Genomic DNA, 8,430 nt, shown 5'->3' on the forward strand with positions numbered 1-8,430 from the left:
GATGGTTGTTGAACGTCCAGAACGTCAACAACAACCTCCGTGCGTCGCTTAACGTCAACATGCGGCTGGCAGCCCACACTGGATCGCATCGGTGGAGGAACTCCCTCAACTGGTATACGAGAGAAGGTTACCTCAGCGTCAACAGGACGCACAACCGATCGCTTGGAAGGTTGTAGGCTAGGTACTGCACTCGCTGCTGGTACGGCAGCAACCTTCTCCGCATGAAAGTCCTGCATCAAAGACGTAAGCTTGGACTGCATGTCTTGCAGCAAAGCCCATTTAGGGTCTACGGGAGCAGGTGCGGCGACAGACGGTGTTAGTGTCTGAAGCGGTACCGCTTTGCCTCTCTTAGGCGGTGAGCAGTCATCAGATGACGGCAACGAGTCCGAACTGACCCAGTGGCTACAACCGGGACGTTGGACTTGTCCTGAAGGGACCGATTTACGTTTTAAAGGTCGTGAGACCTTGGTCCAAAGTTTCTTACGAGAAACACCTTCAGACGACGAGGTATAAATGGGCTCTCTCGTCTTACGTAGGTAGGGGCGATCTTGGGGAGATACGCCTGATACCATGGAGGGAACGTCTGTTCGCTGATTAAAGCCTCTCGAACCCATGCGTCGTGCGACATTGCTTCTCCCCTGGACTTGGGAGCTTGCAAGAGGTCCCGGACTAGGAGGACGACAGGCACGAACAGACGAACCCTCAAGCGCAACACTGTTCACAACACTATCACTTGGCACTTTAGCACTTCCCACTGCACTATGGCACTTAAGCTCCTTAACATCCGCCATGAGCTGATTGCGGTCACTTGCAAGGGACTCAACTCTCTCCCCCAGGGCATGGATGGCACGCATCATGTCAGCCATCGAAGGTTCCCGAGTGCTAGGAGGGGGGTTAGGAACAACCACTACAGGGGAAGGAATAGGTTGTGGGGCATGAGGAGAGGAAACATCAATAGACCTAGAAGAACTTCTCCTAACTCTATCTCTCTCTAGCCTGCGTGTGTACTTTTCAAATTCGATAAAATCGAATTCCGAAAGGCCCACGCACTCCTCACACCGATCTTCCAATTGACAGGTTTTACCCCGACAATTGGAACAAACAGTGTGAGGGTCGATAGAAGCCTTCGGAAGACGCCTAGAACAGTCCCTAGCATTGCATTTTCTAAATTTGGGAACTTGTGAAGGGTCAGCCATTTTGAATTGGTCAAGGGAAAATTCCAAAAAACGATCTAAGTCATCAACAATGAATCCGATACAAAAAAAGAGTTCAAGGATTTGTTTGAAGAAAAACCCTGCACAGCGAAAGCTCAAAACCAGAATATAGTACTTCACCAATGAGATGTGAAAAACTCCAGTTTAGCAACAGCGAGTAAAGTACGTCTTGTCGACACGTCGACAGAGAGAAAATTGAGTCTTTGTTTACATAGAGCTTGGTATCTGGTCGACAGATGGCGCTGTTGGGCACACCCGCAACCTGTATAGCGATCGCTGGCGAGTTTTTTTTTTCTGTACAGTTTGTCTGTCGAGCAACAGAGTTGCAGCTATATATTCACCGGCTAAGTTAAATATTTAAAAATATGGAGCTCATCTTGACTTTCCTAATAAGAATGAATTTCACTAAAGGATTTGTTTAGCAAAACCTTCTTCTTTGAAGTTCCTTCACGGTGAAAAGGAAAAAGATCTCATAACTTCTCTGAATGATTTCTTTCCTTTCAGTTTTCATTTTTTTCCAATATCCTCTTTCTTTATTATAATTTAGTAGCAGATGGTTTGCAAACGCTGTTGGGATTCACAGCTGCTGTTCAAAATGGAGTTTTTATGATAAAACAAAGTTTTGTGAATACTTACCTGGCAGTTATATATACATAGCTAATTATCTCTATTTCGGCAGAATTTTTCTAAAACTAGGCAACCGCCTTGTGGTGGTTGGGTGGTAACACCCGTTAAAGGGTGGTAGGAGGAATCATTCCCGTTTTCTGTTCTCCAGTTCATCTCTGCCGGCCGGATCGACAACACGTTGGTCCGTCATTAAGAGTTTTTCTTCGCTTTCCCTGCTCGGTGTACCAGTCTGCTTTTTTGGTGAAGTACTCTGATTTGGGGTTTTGGCGATCGTTGTATTTTGTTTTCTCTTAGCTTTTTTTTTTTTTTTTTTTTTTTTTTTTTGCTGTTTTTCATTATGAGTGAAAAGAGTCATTACCGTATCTGTGCGAATGAGGAATGTAAGGTGAGACTACCGAAAATGGCGGCTACAATCCTAGTTGGAAAAGCAAAATGCTTAAAGCCCAGGGGCTCCTACAGGGAAAATTGCCCAGTGAGGAAAGGAAACAAGGAAAAATAAAATATTTTAAAAACAGTACAGTAACATTAAAATATTTCCTCTACAAACAATAAGAAATTTAACAAAAACGAGGTAGTAGGTTGGCCAGGGCACCAGCTGCCTGTTGAGATACTACTGCCAGAGAGTTATGGGATCCTTTGACTGGCCAGGTAGTACTACATTGGATCCTTCTCTCTGTTTACGGTTCTTTCCCTTTGCCTACACAGACACCGAATAGTCTGGCCTATTCTTTACAGATTCTCCTTTGTCCTCATACCCCAGACAACACTGAGATTACTAAACAATTCTTCTCTCAAGGGGTTAAACTACTGCACTTTAATTGTGCAGTGGCTATATTTTCCTCTTGGTAAGGGTATTAGAACTCTTTAGCCATGGTAAGCAGCTCTTCTAGGAGAAGGACACTTCAAAATCAAAACATTGTTCTCTAGTCTTGAGTAGTGCCATAGCCTCTGTACCATGGTCTTCCAATGACTTGGGTTAGAGTTCTCTTGCTTGAGGGTACACTTGGACACACTGTTTTATCTAGTTTCTCTTCCTCTTCTGTTAAATTTTTTATTGTTTATAAAGAAAATATTTATTTTATTGTTGTTACTGTTCTTAAAATATTGTAGTTTTCCTTGTTTCCTTTCCTCACAGGGCTATTTTCCCTGTTGGGGCCCCTGGGCTTATAGCATCCTGCTTTTCTAACTAGGATTGTAGCTTAGCATTTAATAATAATGAGCATTTAATAATAAGAATAATAATAATAATAATAGAAATAAGAGAAATAAGATAGAATAGTGGGCCGCGATTGTACCCTTAAGCAAGAGAACTCTAACCAAAGGCATTGGAAGACCATGGTAAAAAGGCTATGGCACTACCCAAGACTAGAAAACAATGGTTTCACTTTGGAGTGTCCTTGTCCTCCTTGAAGAGCTGCTTACCATAGCTAAAGAGTCTCTTCTATCCTTACCAAGAGGAAAGTAGCCCCTGAACAATTACAGAGCATTAGTTAACCCCTTGAATAAAGAAGAATTGTTAGGTGACCTCAGTGTTGTCATGTGTATGAGGACAGGAGAATGTATAAATAATATGCCAGACTACTCGGTGCATGTGTAAGCAAAGGGGAAATGAACCGTAACCAGAGAGAAGGCTCCAATGTAGTACTGTCTGGCCAGTCAAAAGACCCCGTAACTCTTTAGCGGTAGTATCTCAACGGGTGGCTAGTCTATGTCAACTTGGCACATGAAGGTGTCACAAAGGCATCTTTCAAGGCCTGGGCAGGTTCTCAGAACCACTTGCTTAGCACTCATACTAGTTATAAAATTCGTAGCGGCCAGGAGCAAAGTGAGCACACAGCTGCTAGCATCGCCACACCCAAGGGCATGGTGGGCCCACGAGGCAGCCCTACTAGACTGCCAGTCCCACAATAATTCTTCAATTTGGACGCACCAAAGCTCTTCCAGAGCTAACCCATAAAAATGACAAAGATTTATATCCAATTAGGAACATATTTTTTCATACTAAAATATATTTTTACCTGATCCTCAAATATTCACACAATTTAGTCAACTGAAATTTACAACAATGTTGAAAGGTAGTTTAAAAGAAATCTTACCTGATATTCAAGTTGTATAAAATCTACCATCAGGTATCATTTGCTTGGAGGGTCCTCTTGCCTAGAACTGGATTGGGGCCATCCATTTAATTGTATTGGATTAGGGTTGGCGGCATGCCCGGCCGCAACCGCTAACCACCGTCTTGAGTGCATAGCCTACCTGTGAGTAGAAAGATGATAATATACATTATAATGCGTACAAATATTTATATTTATAAAACCGTGAACAAAAAAGATTTCTAGTTCCATCTACTGTCCCAGTGTAAAACCAGAAAATCATTTCATGCAGAATAAATTTGTACAATATAATGAATGTTTTTGTTACGGTATTTGGAAAAAATAAAAAAATATATCTATTAGATACATGTATACATCGATATTAAACTGTACCACCTAATGTTTGAATATAGGATAGATTTAAAAATTTGGGATTTATGACCTGGCACATGAACCAGTAAAAATGGGAAAATCTCCCGCAGCTTAGACTGAAGTAAGGCTAGGAGAAGCTTCACAGCAAGATTCAAGAGAATTAGCTGGAAGAGACGTAAAGAAGAAAGCTAAAAAGTTCCACTAGTAATGCCGCACTCCCACCTACAGGGAAGTTATAACACGCAATATATAAATAAAGGGGAGTGACAGCAGCTATTATTATTAATTGCTAAGCTACAACCTTAGTTGGAAAAGCAGGATGCTATATGCCCAGGGGCTCCAACAAGGAAAATAGCCCAGTAAGAAAAGGAAGCAAGGTAAAATAAAATATTTAAAGAACAGTAATATTAAAATAAATATCTTCTATATAAACTATAAAAACTTTAAAACAAAAAAAAGAGGAAGAGAAATAAGATGAAATAGTACGCCCAAGTGTACCCTTAAGCGAGAGAACTTTAACCCAAGAAAGTGGAAGACCATGGTACTGAGGCTATGGCATTACCCAAGACTAGAGAACAATGGTCATAAAATAGCAGTTGAGTTGTAACCTAAGAAAATGTAGAAAATAATAGTTGCTGTTTTCTATATAAATTGAGTAAATGCCTACGTCAAAGATGAGTAAAATCAGGCAAAATTATTAAGGACTGTTCCTACGGCGAAAACCTTTTATTCAACACTCTGATGGATAAAGGAATGCAGAACAGGGATAAAACTAAAGGGGCCCTCAGTAGAGCGCAGACCTTTGCTGCAGAAGTTTATCTCTCGATCTTGACCTTTGACCTTAACATGTATCAATTGGCATGGATATTGTACACATCCATTACCTTTTGCCAGATGCATAAATGACTACCAGAAATGTTTAATTGCATATAAAGCCAGCAACTGTGCAACAAAGAAACTGTGGTTCGTGCGACTAATCACGGTCTGAAATTGATAAATCACAAGATGACCTGTTTGAAAACTTTACAGTTCATGTATTCAGCTAAAATTAAAATATAATTATGAACCCTGTCTCCCTGTGATTATGAAGAACGTTGCACAAGTATATGGAGCGGTAACAGGAGGACTGACCCAGGCAGAGGATTGACCCATAATCTCTGGTAAAACTCACCCAGAGTGGTTTGGAGGACTGACCCACAATGTTTATTTATACTATAGTGCATTTATTATTAAAGTTATTTGATTAAATATAATAACATGGATTCCATATATCATTAACACTTATATGTTGTAATAACTTTTATAACAGTCATTGGTAAATTTTATATAAGAAATCTATACTTAAATCAAATCAATCCGGCTAACGGGTGTGACCTGGGAAGGGGGTCCGGGGGCTTGGCCCCGGCTAGGAGTTGTGACCTGGGAAGGGGTCCGGGGGCTTGGCCCCGGCTAGGGGTTGTGACCTAGGAAGGGGGTCTGGGGGCTTGTCCCCGGCTAGGGGTTGTGACCTGGGGACTACTGTACTAGGTTAGGTTAGGTGGGTTGGTTAGGTTAGGTGGGTTGGTTAGGTTCTGTACCCTTTTGCAAATCTCAAAAGTGTTAAATAACCATGTTTAGCCGGTTTCTGACTGGGGTCCCCCATAACTGACTTTATATAAAGGGGTCCAAAAACTCATGAATGGGTGGTTTACCCCAATAATACCAAGGAATTAGCTTTAGAAAAGAAAAACATTGTGGGTCAGTCCTCCAAACCACTCTGCATCAGTTTTACCAGAGATTGTGGGTCAATCCTCCGGCATTCCATGGATCTACATTTAATGTCAGTAATCTGTTGTGCTCTCTTCAAAGATAGGACTTCTTTAATAACTTCACTAACAAAAAATACACTTTTCATTGTTTTCAGAGTTAATATATGATACTTTAATTACTAAAAAAACTGGAATTCACAGTAAGAAATGGACGAGTGCTGGCTAGCTTGCCCTTTTCTCTATGTTTAATCGGGTTTGGGCCATGATAACTTGTGTATCGATCGATTAAAATGGGAAGTATATTTTTCATTCCAAGGGCATTGTTTACATTTGAGACTGATGGCGAGTTACTGCGCATGCATTGGTTCCAAGCGGTATGGGGTGTTTTCTGTGTATTTACAATGTAATTATTACCCGTTTTTTTTTCAACCAATTACTAGCTTCCAAATATTTATGCACAAGTTCTTGGATGTTGTTATACAACAGCCAATTTTTTTCCACCCTAACTTTCAGTTTCAACTATACTGTACTACCATCATGGAAAGACATCTCCAAGAGGAAAGTACAATCTATTTCGAAATTTAGTGTAGTTTAATCTATATCAGCAATTGATTAAGATGAAAATGCTCTCCGTTCAGTGTATAGCTTTTGTTGCTCATGTGAAAGTAAAAAATAAAAATAACCGAAAGTGACCCCGAGCGTTTAATACACAGCACATCCGTGTGCCGCTTGCCAGAACATAAGTGCAGTGAGATTACGCTTATTTGCAAGCAAAGTGCGCCACGGCCGACCAAAAACCATTAGAAGGGCGTTAAGTGAATCATAGAAAATTGTGATACTTTAATTTTTATCCACTTACATGAACCATATATTTTTCCAACTGGTTATCTTGTGTTTATTTTGTATTTCTGACCATTATTATTACTGCAAATCACTCATTTTTGGCCTTTCCTCACCCCCCCCAAAAAAAACCCGGTTTCTGACTGGTGTCCCCCGTAATTGTCTTTGTACAAGGGGGGTCCAAAAACAAAAACTCATGAATGGGTGGTTTGCCCCAATAATCAACGTCAGAAATGCATAAAACACAAGATAGAGAGTAGGAAAAATATATGGTTCATGTATTTGGCTAGAAATTAAAGTATCAGTTCAGTTCCGCCTTTCCAGTTCACCAGTCAGGGACGTTACCACACCGGCCACAACCACCCTGTAGTTCTTTAATATTTTCCTTCTCTCGTCGCTAAGGTCTGGACAGCAAAGAATGAAATGAGAGAGGTCTTCAGTTTCTGCCCCCACACAGTTTACATTCTACCCTTGCTACTAATTCATGTCTTTCTATGATTTCTAGTATGATTTCAGTGATCCCTTATGGTAAAGGACACACGGCAAATGAAGTAGGGTTAGGTAGGGAGTACCCTACAGTAGGTTAGGACATATCCACTAAGCTAACAGTAACATACTTTATAAATACCTTAAAATATTCTATTTTTCCTTATTCCCTTAACATATCCACTAAGCTAGCAGTAACATACTTTATAAATACCTTAAAATATTTTATTTTTCCTTATTTCCTTTCTTCACTGGGGTATTTTCCCTGCTGGAGCCCCTGGGTTTATAGCATCCTGCTTTTCCCACTAGGGTTATAGCTTAGCAATTAATTATAATAATTATAATTTTAATAGAAATATAATTTTTTTTTTTAATAAAGGGGTTCTCAACATAAACATTTGGAGGCAAACCCAAATGAAAAAAATCTCTTATATTGTATCAAAAACTCAAGATAAATACTCTTAATAAATTTTATATTTTACTGCAGTAAGCAAGAAAAACATTTGCAATATGAAATGGTAAACTACATAAGTAACGAATAATGAAAATAGAACATAGCGAAATTTAACGTTAAACTAATACGTCATATAAACTATGAAAACCAAATGTAAATAGATACGATATTGAGGGAACGGTCTGGTTCCGAAACAATTTCATACAGTATGTATACAACGCTTATTTTGGCAATATGGATGGTATGTATGTATACCCAAAACATACATTATGAAATCACTTACATGATGCAATTTTTCGCAGGATAATAACTGACGTAAGTGGGATCCGTTTAAATACGACTGGAAGTGACTGGTAGACCAACAGTTTTGGCGGCCATGTTGGTCCAGGACCAGGTTCCAAACTTTCAACTTCCAACAGTTCATCTTTACAACGGCTCTTCTAGGAATTTGGGACGTATTTTAGAGTTTATTATTATTATTATTATTACTATTATCTATTCTTGATAGTTTTATATAATTTTAACTTGAGTAACTCTTTATAGTCTAATCTCAAGATATTTTATAGTCTTTTTCATTAATTCTCCCTTAGTGTTTC

The 8,430-nt window shown here is 39.6% G+C and overlaps 1 long non-coding RNA gene across 1 annotated transcript in view; it reads right to left on the reverse strand.

Annotated features, from left to right (window-relative positions):
- The window catches only part of LOC137660141 (uncharacterized), a 184,549-nt gene extending 176,326 nt beyond the window's left edge, over positions 1-8,223 (reverse strand). The window contains exons 1-2 of the long non-coding RNA XR_011047621.1: positions 8,118-8,223; positions 3,938-4,097 (exon numbers count right to left, since the gene is read on the reverse strand). This is a non-coding gene — a long non-coding RNA (uncharacterized lncRNA). The remainder of the gene's footprint in view (positions 1-3,937; positions 4,098-8,117) is intronic.
- Between the last annotated feature and the right edge of the window lie 207 nt (positions 8,224-8,430).

Source organism: Palaemon carinicauda, chromosome 20 (assembly GCF_036898095.1).
Source record: "Palaemon carinicauda isolate YSFRI2023 chromosome 20, ASM3689809v2, whole genome shotgun sequence".
NCBI classification, from domain to species: domain Eukaryota; kingdom Metazoa; phylum Arthropoda; class Malacostraca; order Decapoda; family Palaemonidae; genus Palaemon; species Palaemon carinicauda.